This window comes from Taudactylus pleione, unplaced genomic scaffold, assembly GCF_031769625.1.
Source record: "Taudactylus pleione unplaced genomic scaffold, aTauple2 ptg000236l, whole genome shotgun sequence".
NCBI lineage: Eukaryota > Metazoa > Chordata > Amphibia > Anura > Myobatrachidae > Taudactylus > Taudactylus pleione.
Window position 1 is genome coordinate 4,599,885 of NW_028284638.1, and position 13,403 is coordinate 4,613,287.

General features: G+C 36.9%; 1 protein-coding gene across 10 annotated transcripts in view; it reads left to right on the plus strand.

The window, feature by feature from the left end:
* TBCK (TBC1 domain containing kinase) overlaps positions 1-13,403 on the plus strand; it is a 328,992-nt gene that overhangs the window by 18,070 nt on the left and 297,519 nt on the right. The window contains exon 1 of one of the 10 annotated variants that reach the window (XM_088479473.1): positions 12,143-12,200. The exons of the other annotated variants lie outside the window; for them this stretch is intronic. The gene's annotated coding sequence lies outside the window, so the exon portion shown is untranslated. Of the gene's footprint in view, positions 1-12,142; positions 12,201-13,403 lie in introns of those variants that run through there. 10 annotated transcript variants of the gene reach the window in all.

Sequence of the window (13,403 nt, forward strand, 5' to 3'; positions counted from 1 at the left end):
AGAATGTGCCAGAGGGTTCAGGTAGGGAATTGAGTAGGTCACTAGCTGAGGAAGAGAATAACATTTCATTTCGGATATTATCAATCTTGTCCTTGAAATAGGAAGCAAGATCTTGTGCACAGATAGTAGCAGGTGGCTTGGGTGAGGGAGGGGTAAGAAGCAGTTTAAATGTATTAAAAAGTCGCTTGGGGTTAGAGGCTTGAGCAGAGATTAGAGATTGGAAATATATTTGCTTGGCAGTGTCCAGAGCAGTACGATAAGAGTTGTAGATAGACTTATATGTGAGGAAGTCACTTGGAGTGCGAGACTTTCGCCACTGACGTTCTACTTTACGTGAGAGTTTTTGTAGATGCCTTGTTAAGTTAGAATGCCACGGTTGACGTCTGAGTCTACGCGGAGTGTGATGGGTAGCTGGAGCTACTTCATCGAGGGCTTTTACTAAAATCTGGTTTAGCTGTGATGCAGCATTCTCAGGAGAAGTGAGTGCTGAAATTGGTGAGAGTTGTTGTTGTAGAGAGGTAGATAGTTGTTGAAAGTTAATCACATTAATATTTCTGCGGGTTTTAGTAGGTTTGGTTGATTTCACTGACATTGAGGTTGATGTAATGGAGGAAAGTGTGCAGGTGATAAGATTGTGATCTGAGAGAGGGAAAGGAGCATTAGTGAAATCAGAAACTGAGCATAGTCTGGTAAATACAAGATCAAGGCAGTGGCCCTCCTTATGAGTAGAGGAGTCAGTCCATTGGGAGAGGCCAAGAGAGGAGGTTAGAGATAATAGTTTGGTGGCATGAGGAGATTGTGGACTGTCAATGGGGATATTGAAATCACCCATAATGATGGTGGAGATGTCTGAGGATAGGAAGTGAGGGAGCCAGGCTGAAAAATGTTCCAGAAATTGGTGCGGTGGCCCAGGCGGGCGATAGATAACAGCAACTCGCAGAGAGAAAGGGGTGAAAGTCCTGATAGAATGTACTTCAAATGATGTAAATGTGAGTGAAGGTACCTGTGGGAGAACTGTGAATGTGAAAGATTGGGAGAGTAATATTCCTACCCCACCTCCTTTACAATTGCCAGGCCTGGAGGTGTGTGAGAAGTGTAGGTTACCATGTGAAAGTGCAGCAGGGGAGACAGTGTCTGATTGTGTTAGCCATGTTTCTGTTATTGCCAGAAGGTTGAGGTTGGTTGAAATAAAGAGGTCATGGATGGATGTTAGTTTGTTGCAGACAGAGCGTGCATTCCATAATGCACATTTTAGTGACTTGGATGGTGAAGGGAGGCATGCAATATTTATGAGGTTAGCTGGATTTATAGTTTGTTGTGGGTGTGGCATGTGAGTTGGGCCTGGATTTGGAGATATGTCACCAGCTAATAGAAGCAACAGGAGCGAGATATAAATATATTTGTGGGATTTGACAGAATGTTTGTTATGGCGAGAGGTTGTGGATGTTATTGTCAATGTGTTTAGATAAGTTAAAAGCTCATATGTGTTTGTAAGAGAAGAGGAAAGTACTGAGGCAGCAATATGTACAAAAGGATGAGCTGCAGGGAGAGTAAAGGATGTAGTAGTCTTAGAGATGATTCCATGGAGTGAGATCATTAATAGAAGTTTTTGATACATTTTTGCAATACAATCAATAATGCACAGCACACAAACTACTGGTAAGGAATGATATTGTAATTACTTTGTTGTAGATGTTGTTCATTGTTTGTTCAACTGTTTTTTTTTAACTGTTATATAATTACACTTTGTGTTATAACACACTTAGTGCTTATAATACACGGCTGCCATCGACATCCACGGCTGCCTCTATACTGATTCTAAACTTAAAGAAAGTCTGATTGAGACATGCTACAGCTGACCACAAATGCTAACTAATCAATGAAGAAATTTGGCACTGGGTTTGTGTAAACACAAGCAGTATCCTACCATAAACTAGGCATCACTGAACAACATCCCCCACCCAGGTAATACAAAATACAATCAAGTCATTACATCTATATCTTTGCTAACAGAAATAAAATCCATTATGCAGAAATGTAAGAGCAATATGTTGCTTGCTAGATTAGAATGGGTAACATACTTTTTAAAATCCAAACAGCTGATCTGAGTGATTGCAAAGCACTAGTTAGACTATGCAGCTTGTAGAATGGGTAACATACTTTTTAAAATCCAAACAGCTGATCTGAGTGATTGCAAAGCACTAGTTAGACTATGCAGCTTGTAGAATGGGTAACATACTTTTTAAAATCCAAACAGCTGATCTGAGTGATTGCAAAGCACTAGTTAGACTATGCAGCTTGTAGAATGGGTAACATACCTGCAGGGATGACAAGAAATAGAAGATGTTCAGTCCAGTTGCAAATTTATGTAGATTATTGTTTTTTTTTAACTGTTATATAATTACACTTTGTGTTATAACACACTTAGTGCTTATAATACACGGCTGCCATCGACATCCACGGCTGCCTCTATACTGATTCTAAACTTAAAGAAAGTCTGATTGAGACATGCTACAGCTGACCACAAATGCTAACTAATCAATGAAGAAATTTGGCACTGGGTTTGTGTAAACACAAGCAGTATCCTACCATAAACTAGGCATCACTGAACAACATCCCCCACCCAGGTAATACAAAATACAATCAAGTCATTACATCTATATCTTTGCTAACAGAAATAAAATCCATTATGCAGAAATGTAAGAGCAATATGTTGCTTGCTAGATTAGAATGGGTAACATACTTTTTAAAATCCAAACAGCTGATCTGAGTGATTGCAAAGCACTAGTTAGACTATGCAGCTTGTAGAATGGGTAACATACTTTTTAAAATCCAAACAGCTGATCTGAGTGATTGCAAAGCACTAGTTAGACTATGCAGCTTGTAGAATGGGTAACATACTTTTTAAAATCCAAACAGCTGATCTGAGTGATTGCAAAGCACTAGTTAGACTATGCAGCTTGTAGAATGGGTAACATACTTTTTAAAATCCAAACAGCTGATCTGAGTGATTGCAAAGCACTAGTTAGACTATGCAGCTTGTAGAATGGGTAACATACTTTTTAAAATCCAAACAGCTGATCTGAGTGATTGCAAAGCACTAGTTAGACTATGCAGCTTGTAGAATGGGTAACATACCTGCAGGGATGACAAGAAATAGAAGATGTTCAGTCCAGTTGCAAATTTATGTAGATTATTGTTTTTTTTTAACTGTTATATAATTACACTTTGTGTTATAACACACTTAGTGCTTATAATACACGGCTGCCATCGACATCCACGGCTGCCTCTATACTGATTCTAAACTTAAAGAAAGTCTGATTGAGACATGCTACAGCTGACCACAAATGCTAACTAATCAATGAAGAAATTTGGCACTGGGTTTGTGTAAACACAAGCAGTATCCTACCATAAACTAGGCATCACTGAACAACATCCCCCACCCAGGTAATACAAAATACAATCAAGTCATTACATCTATATCTTTGCTAACAGAAATAAAATCCATTATGCAGAAATGTAAGAGCAATATGTTGCTTGCTAGATTAGAATGGGTAACATACTTTTTAAAATCCAAACAGCTGATCTGAGTGATTGCAAAGCACTAGTTAGACTATGCAGCTTGTAGAATGGGTAACATACTTTTTAAAATCCAAACAGCTGATCTGAGTGATTGCAAAGCACTAGTTAGACTATGCAGCTTGTAGAATGGGTAACATACTTTTTAAAATCCAAACAGCTGATCTGAGTGATTGCAAAGCACTAGTTAGACTATGCAGCTTGTAGAATGGGTAACATACTTTTTAAAATCCAAACAGCTGATCTGAGTGATTGCAAAGCACTAGTTAGACTATGCAGCTTGTAGAATGGGTAACATACTTTTTAAAATCCAAACAGCTGATCTGAGTGATTGCAAAGCACTAGTTAGACTATGCAGCTTGTAGAATGGGTAACATACTTTTTAAAATCCAAACAGCTGATCTGAGTGATTGCAAAGCACTAGTTAGACTATGCAGCTTGTAGAATGGGTAACATACTTTTTAAAATCCAAACAGCTGATCTGAGTGATTGCAAAGCACTAGTTAGACTATGCAGCTTGTAGAATGGGTAACATACCTGCAGGGATGACAAGAAATAGAAGATGTTCAGTCCAGTTGCAAATTTATGTAGATTATTGTTTTTTTTTAACTGTTATATAATTACACTTTGTGTTATAACACACTTAGTGCTTATAATACACGGCTGCCATCGACATCCACGGCTGCCTCTATACTGATTCTAAACTTAAAGAAAGTCTGATTGAGACATGCTACAGCTGACCACAAATGCTAACTAATCAATGAAGAAATTTGGCACTGGGTTTGTGTAAACACAAGCAGTATCCTACCATAAACTAGGCATCACTGAACAACATCCCCCACCCAGGTAATACAAAATACAATCAAGTCATTACATCTATATCTTTGCTAACAGAAATAAAATCCATTATGCAGAAATGTAAGAGCAATATGTTGCTTGCTAGATTAGAATGGGTAACATACTTTTTAAAATCCAAACAGCTGATCTGAGTGATTGCAAAGCACTAGTTAGACTATGCAGCTTGTAGAATGGGTAACATACTTTTTAAAATCCAAACAGCTGATCTGAGTGATTGCAAAGCACTAGTTAGACTATGCAGCTTGTAGAATGGGTAACATACTTTTTAAAATCCAAACAGCTGATCTGAGTGATTGCAAAGCACTAGTTAGACTATGCAGCTTGTAGAATGGGTAACATACTTTTTAAAATCCAAACAGCTGATCTGAGTGATTGCAAAGCACTAGTTAGACTATGCAGCTTGTAGAATGGGTAACATACTTTTTAAAATCCAAACAGCTGATCTGAGTGATTGCAAAGCACTAGTTAGACTATGCAGCTTGTAGAATGGGTAACATACTTTTTAAAATCCAAACAGCTGATCTGAGTGATTGCAAAGCACTAGTTAGACTATGCAGCTTGTAGAATGGGTAACATACTTTTTAAAATCCAAACAGCTGATCTGAGTGATTGCAAAGCACTAGTTAGACTATGCAGCTTGTAGAATGGGTAACATACCTGCAGGGATGACAAGAAATAGAAGATGTTCAGTCCAGTTGCAAATTTATGTAGATTATTGTTTTTTTTTAACTGTTATATAATTACACTTTGTGTTATAACACACTTAGTGCTTATAATACACGGCTGCCATCGACATCCACGGCTGCCTCTATACTGATTCTAAACTTAAAGAAAGTCTGATTGAGACATGCTACAGCTGACCACAAATGCTAACTAATCAATGAAGAAATTTGGCACTGGGTTTGTGTAAACACAAGCAGTATCCTACCATAAACTAGGCATCACTGAACAACATCCCCCACCCAGGTAATACAAAATACAATCAAGTCATTACATCTATATCTTTGCTAACAGAAATAAAATCCATTATGCAGAAATGTAAGAGCAATATGTTGCTTGCTAGATTAGAATGGGTAACATACTTTTTAAAATCCAAACAGCTGATCTGAGTGATTGCAAAGCACTAGTTAGACTATGCAGCTTGTAGAATGGGTAACATACTTTTTAAAATCCAAACAGCTGATCTGAGTGATTGCAAAGCACTAGTTAGACTATGCAGCTTGTAGAATGGGTAACATACTTTTTAAAATCCAAACAGCTGATCTGAGTGATTGCAAAGCACTAGTTAGACTATGCAGCTTGTAGAATGGGTAACATACCTGCAGGGATGACAAGAAATAGAAGATGTTCAGTCCAGTTGCAAATTTATGTAGATTATTGTTTTTTTTTAACTGTTATATAATTACACTTTGTGTTATAACACACTTAGTGCTTATAATACACGGCTGCCATCGACATCCACGGCTGCCTCTATACTGATTCTAAACTTAAAGAAAGTCTGATTGAGACATGCTACAGCTGACCACAAATGCTAACTAATCAATGAAGAAATTTGGCACTGGGTTTGTGTAAACACAAGCAGTATCCTACCATAAACTAGGCATCACTGAACAACATCCCCCACCCAGGTAATACAAAATACAATCAAGTCATTACATCTATATCTTTGCTAACAGAAATAAAATCCATTATGCAGAAATGTAAGAGCAATATGTTGCTTGCTAGATTAGAATGGGTAACATACTTTTTAAAATCCAAACAGCTGATCTGAGTGATTGCAAAGCACTAGTTAGACTATGCAGCTTGTAGAATGGGTAACATACTTTTTAAAATCCAAACAGCTGATCTGAGTGATTGCAAAGCACTAGTTAGACTATGCAGCTTGTAGAATGGGTAACATACTTTTTAAAATCCAAACAGCTGATCTGAGTGATTGCAAAGCACTAGTTAGACTATGCAGCTTGTAGAATGGGTAACATACTTTTTAAAATCCAAACAGCTGATCTGAGTGATTGCAAAGCACTAGTTAGACTATGCAGCTTGTAGAATGGGTAACATACTTTTTAAAATCCAAACAGCTGATCTGAGTGATTGCAAAGCACTAGTTAGACTATGCAGCTTGTAGAATGGGTAACATACCTGCAGGGATGACAAGAAATAGAAGATGTTCAGTCCAGTTGCAAATTTATGTAGATTATTGTTTTTTTTTAACTGTTATATAATTACACTTTGTGTTATAACACACTTAGTGCTTATAATACACGGCTGCCATCGACATCCACGGCTGCCTCTATACTGATTCTAAACTTAAAGAAAGTCTGATTGAGACATGCTACAGCTGACCACAAATGCTAACTAATCAATGAAGAAATTTGGCACTGGGTTTGTGTAAACACAAGCAGTATCCTACCATAAACTAGGCATCACTGAACAACATCCCCCACCCAGGTAATACAAAATACAATCAAGTCATTACATCTATATCTTTGCTAACAGAAATAAAATCCATTATGCAGAAATGTAAGAGCAATATGTTGCTTGCTAGATTAGAATGGGTAACATACTTTTTAAAATCCAAACAGCTGATCTGAGTGATTGCAAAGCACTAGTTAGACTATGCAGCTTGTAGAATGGGTAACATACTTTTTAAAATCCAAACAGCTGATCTGAGTGATTGCAAAGCACTAGTTAGACTATGCAGCTTGTAGAATGGGTAACATACTTTTTAAAATCCAAACAGCTGATCTGAGTGATTGCAAAGCACTAGTTAGACTATGCAGCTTGTAGAATGGGTAACATACTTTTTAAAATCCAAACAGCTGATCTGAGTGATTGCAAAGCACTAGTTAGACTATGCAGCTTGTAGAATGGGTAACATACTTTTTAAAATCCAAACAGCTGATCTGAGTGATTGCAAAGCACTAGTTAGACTATGCAGCTTGTAGAATGGGTAACATACCTGCAGGGATGACAAGAAATAGAAGATGTTCAGTCCAGTTGCAAATTTATGTAGATTATTGTTTTTTTTTAACTGTTATATAATTACACTTTGTGTTATAACACACTTAGTGCTTATAATACACGGCTGCCATCGACATCCACGGCTGCCTCTATACTGATTCTAAACTTAAAGAAAGTCTGATTGAGACATGCTACAGCTGACCACAAATGCTAACTAATCAATGAAGAAATTTGGCACTGGGTTTGTGTAAACACAAGCAGTATCCTACCATAAACTAGGCATCACTGAACAACATCCCCCACCCAGGTAATACAAAATACAATCAAGTCATTACATCTATATCTTTGCTAACAGAAATAAAATCCATTATGCAGAAATGTAAGAGCAATATGTTGCTTGCTAGATTAGAATGGGTAACATACTTTTTAAAATCCAAACAGCTGATCTGAGTGATTGCAAAGCACTAGTTAGACTATGCAGCTTGTAGAATGGGTAACATACTTTTTAAAATCCAAACAGCTGATCTGAGTGATTGCAAAGCACTAGTTAGACTATGCAGCTTGTAGAATGGGTAACATACTTTTTAAAATCCAAACAGCTGATCTGAGTGATTGCAAAGCACTAGTTAGACTATGCAGCTTGTAGAATGGGTAACATACTTTTTAAAATCCAAACAGCTGATCTGAGTGATTGCAAAGCACTAGTTAGACTATGCAGCTTGTAGAATGGGTAACATACTTTTTAAAATCCAAACAGCTGATCTGAGTGATTGCAAAGCACTAGTTAGACTATGCAGCTTGTAGAATGGGTAACATACCTGCAGGGATGACAAGAAATAGAAGATGTTCAGTCCAGTTGCAAATTTATGTAGATTATTGTTTTTTTTTAACTGTTATATAATTACACTTTGTGTTATAACACACTTAGTGCTTATAATACACGGCTGCCATCGACATCCACGGCTGCCTCTATACTGATTCTAAACTTAAAGAAAGTCTGATTGAGACATGCTACAGCTGACCACAAATGCTAACTAATCAATGAAGAAATTTGGCACTGGGTTTGTGTAAACACAAGCAGTATCCTACCATAAACTAGGCATCACTGAACAACATCCCCCACCCAGGTAATACAAAATACAATCAAGTCATTACATCTATATCTTTGCTAACAGAAATAAAATCCATTATGCAGAAATGTAAGAGCAATATGTTGCTTGCTAGATTAGAATGGGTAACATACTTTTTAAAATCCAAACAGCTGATCTGAGTGATTGCAAAGCACTAGTTAGACTATGCAGCTTGTAGAATGGGTAACATACTTTTTAAAATCCAAACAGCTGATCTGAGTGATTGCAAAGCACTAGTTAGACTATGCAGCTTGTAGAATGGGTAACATACTTTTTAAAATCCAAACAGCTGATCTGAGTGATTGCAAAGCACTAGTTAGACTATGCAGCTTGTAGAATGGGTAACATACTTTTTAAAATCCAAACAGCTGATCTGAGTGATTGCAAAGCACTAGTTAGACTATGCAGCTTGTAGAATGGGTAACATACTTTTTAAAATCCAAACAGCTGATCTGAGTGATTGCAAAGCACTAGTTAGACTATGCAGCTTGTAGAATGGGTAACATACTTTTTAAAATCCAAACAGCTGATCTGAGTGATTGCAAAGCACTAGTTAGACTATGCAGCTTGTAGAATGGGTAACATACTTTTTAAAATCCAAACAGCTGATCTGAGTGATTGCAAAGCACTAGTTAGACTATGCAGCTTGTAGAATGGGTAACATACCTGCAGGGATGACAAGAAATAGAAGATGTTCAGTCCAGTTGCAAATTTATGTAGATTATTGTTTTTTTTTAACTGTTATATAATTACACTTTGTGTTATAACACACTTAGTGCTTATAATACACGGCTGCCATCGACATCCACGGCTGCCTCTATACTGATTCTAAACTTAAAGAAAGTCTGATTGAGACATGCTACAGCTGACCACAAATGCTAACTAATCAATGAAGAAATTTGGCACTGGGTTTGTGTAAACACAAGCAGTATCCTACCATAAACTAGGCATCACTGAACAACATCCCCCACCCAGGTAATACAAAATACAATCAAGTCATTACATCTATATCTTTGCTAACAGAAATAAAATCCATTATGCAGAAATGTAAGAGCAATATGTTGCTTGCTAGATTAGAATGGGTAACATACTTTTTAAAATCCAAACAGCTGATCTGAGTGATTGCAAAGCACTAGTTAGACTATGCAGCTTGTAGAATGGGTAACATACTTTTTAAAATCCAAACAGCTGATCTGAGTGATTGCAAAGCACTAGTTAGACTATGCAGCTTGTAGAATGGGTAACATACTTTTTAAAATCCAAACAGCTGATCTGAGTGATTGCAAAGCACTAGTTAGACTATGCAGCTTGTAGAATGGGTAACATACTTTTTAAAATCCAAACAGCTGATCTGAGTGATTGCAAAGCACTAGTTAGACTATGCAGCTTGTAGAATGGGTAACATACTTTTTAAAATCCAAACAGCTGATCTGAGTGATTGCAAAGCACTAGTTAGACTATGCAGCTTGTAGAATGGGTAACATACTTTTTAAAATCCAAACAGCTGATCTGAGTGATTGCAAAGCACTAGTTAGACTATGCAGCTTGTAGAATGGGTAACATACTTTTTAAAATCCAAACAGCTGATCTGAGTGATTGCAAAGCACTAGTTAGACTATGCAGCTTGTAGAATGGGTAACATACTTTTTAAAATCCAAACAGCTGATCTGAGTGATTGCAAAGCACTAGTTAGACTATGCAGCTTGTAGAATGGGTAACATACCTGCAGGGATGACAAGAAATAGAAGATGTTCAGTCCAGTTGCAAATTTATGTAGATTATTGTTTTTTTTTAACTGTTATATAATTACACTTTGTGTTATAACACACTTAGTGCTTATAATACACGGCTGCCATCGACATCCACGGCTGCCTCTATACTGATTCTAAACTTAAAGAAAGTCTGATTGAGACATGCTACAGCTGACCACAAATGCTAACTAATCAATGAAGAAATTTGGCACTGGGTTTGTGTAAACACAAGCAGTATCCTACCATAAACTAGGCATCACTGAACAACATCCCCCACCCAGGTAATACAAAATACAATCAAGTCATTACATCTATATCTTTGCTAACAGAAATAAAATCCATTATGCAGAAATGTAAGAGCAATATGTTGCTTGCTAGATTAGAATGGGTAACATACTTTTTAAAATCCAAACAGCTGATCTGAGTGATTGCAAAGCACTAGTTAGACTATGCAGCTTGTAGAATGGGTAACATACTTTTTAAAATCCAAACAGCTGATCTGAGTGATTGCAAAGCACTAGTTAGACTATGCAGCTTGTAGAATGGGTAACATACTTTTTAAAATCCAAACAGCTGATCTGAGTGATTGCAAAGCACTAGTTAGACTATGCAGCTTGTAGAATGGGTAACATACTTTTTAAAATCCAAACAGCTGATCTGAGTGATTGCAAAGCACTAGTTAGACTATGCAGCTTGTAGAATGGGTAACATACTTTTTAAAATCCAAACAGCTGATCTGAGTGATTGCAAAGCACTAGTTAGACTATGCAGCTTGTAGAATGGGTAACATACCTGCAGGGATGACAAGAAATAGAAGATGTTCAGTCCAGTTGCAAATTTATGTAGATTATTGTTTTTTTTTAACTGTTATATAATTACACTTTGTGTTATAACACACTTAGTGCTTATAATACACGGCTGCCATCGACATCCACGGCTGCCTCTATACTGATTCTAAACTTAAAGAAAGTCTGATTGAGACATGCTACAGCTGACCACAAATGCTAACTAATCAATGAAGAAATTTGGCACTGGGTTTGTGTAAACACAAGCAGTATCCTACCATAAACTAGGCATCACTGAACAACATCCCCCACCCAGGTAATACAAAATACAATCAAGTCATTACATCTATATCTTTGCTAACAGAAATAAAATCCATTATGCAGAAATGTAAGAGCAATATGTTGCTTGCTAGATTAGAATGGGTAACATACTTTTTAAAATCCAAACAGCTGATCTGAGTGATTGCAAAGCACTAGTTAGACTATGCAGCTTGTAGAATGGGTAACATACTTTTTAAAATCCAAACAGCTGATCTGAGTGATTGCAAAGCACTAGTTAGACTATGCAGCTTGTAGAATGGGTAACATACTTTTTAAAATCCAAACAGCTGATCTGAGTGATTGCAAAGCACTAGTTAGACTATGCAGCTTGTAGAATGGGTAACATACTTTTTAAAATCCAAACAGCTGATCTGAGTGATTGCAAAGCACTAGTTAGACTATGCAGCTTGTAGAATGGGTAACATACTTTTTAAAATCCAAACAGCTGATCTGAGTGATTGCAAAGCACTAGTTAGACTATGCAGCTTGTAGAATGGGTAACATACCTGCAGGGATGACAAGAAATAGAAGATGTTCAGTCCAGTTGCAAATTTATGTAGATTATTGTTTTTTTTTAACTGTTATATAATTACACTTTGTGTTATAACACACTTAGTGCTTATAATACACGGCTGCCATCGACATCCACGGCTGCCTCTATACTGATTCTAAACTTAAAGAAAGTCTGATTGAGACATGCTACAGCTGACCACAAATGCTAACTAATCAATGAAGAAATTTGGCACTGGGTTTGTGTAAACACAAGCAGTATCCTACCATAAACTAGGCATCACTGAACAACATCCCCCACCCAGGTAATACAAAATACAATCAAGTCATTACATCTATATCTTTGCTAACAGAAATAAAATCCATTATGCAGAAATGTAAGAGCAATATGTTGCTTGCTAGATTAGAATGGGTAACATACTTTTTAAAATCCAAACAGCTGATCTGAGTGATTGCAAAGCACTAGTTAGACTATGCAGCTTGTAGAATGGGTAACATACTTTTTAAAATCCAAACAGCTGATCTGAGTGATTGCAAAGCACTAGTTAGACTATGCAGCTTGTAGAATGGGTAACATACTTTTTAAAATCCAAACAGCTGATCTGAGTGATTGCAAAGCACTAGTTAGACTATGCAGCTTGTAGAATGGGTAACATACTTTTTAAAATCCAAACAGCTGATCTGAGTGATTGCAAAGCACTAGTTAGACTATGCAGCTTGTAGAATGGGTAACATACTTTTTAAAATCCAAACAGCTGATCTGAGTGATTGCAAAGCACTAGTTAGACTATGCAGCTTGTAGAATGGGTAACATACCTGCAGGGATGACAAGAAATAGAAGATGTTCAGTCCAGTTGCAAATTTATGTAGATTATTGTTTTTTTTTAACTGTTATATAATTACACTTTGTGTTATAACACACTTAGTGCTTATAATACACGGCTGCCATCGACATCCACGGCTGCCTCTATACTGATTCTAAACTTAAAGAAAGTCTGATTGAGACATGCTACAGCTGACCACAAATGCTAACTAATCAATTACATCAGATTATTAATTAAACCAGAAAATTTAATAATGGAAATATCATTGTACTCATTTTAGACTATTATTAAAGCTTGATCGTTACACATGAAATAATATTGAACATTCTAATTAATTTAATTTTATTAGAAAACATACACAATTTTCTGTATATTTAATATTTCGTTACATTACTCCAGTTTAGAGCGATACCCAGGGGAGCAGTAGGTGACGTTAGTTTGCTAAACAATATATAATTGGTGTTCCTGTTTGCTATTCAATTATTGCATGTCAGTAATACTGGTGGTTAAATGGGATGCAGTCATAACACCGACCGCGAGGATTCCGGCACTCAGAATGCTGACGCTGGAATCCCGACACCTGTCAGAATACCTATGCCGGCATCCCGAAGGTAAGTAGCAGGGTTAGCGGGAGGGTTAGGCCCTATGGGGAGGTTTAGGGTTAGGCACCAAGGGGGTTGGGTT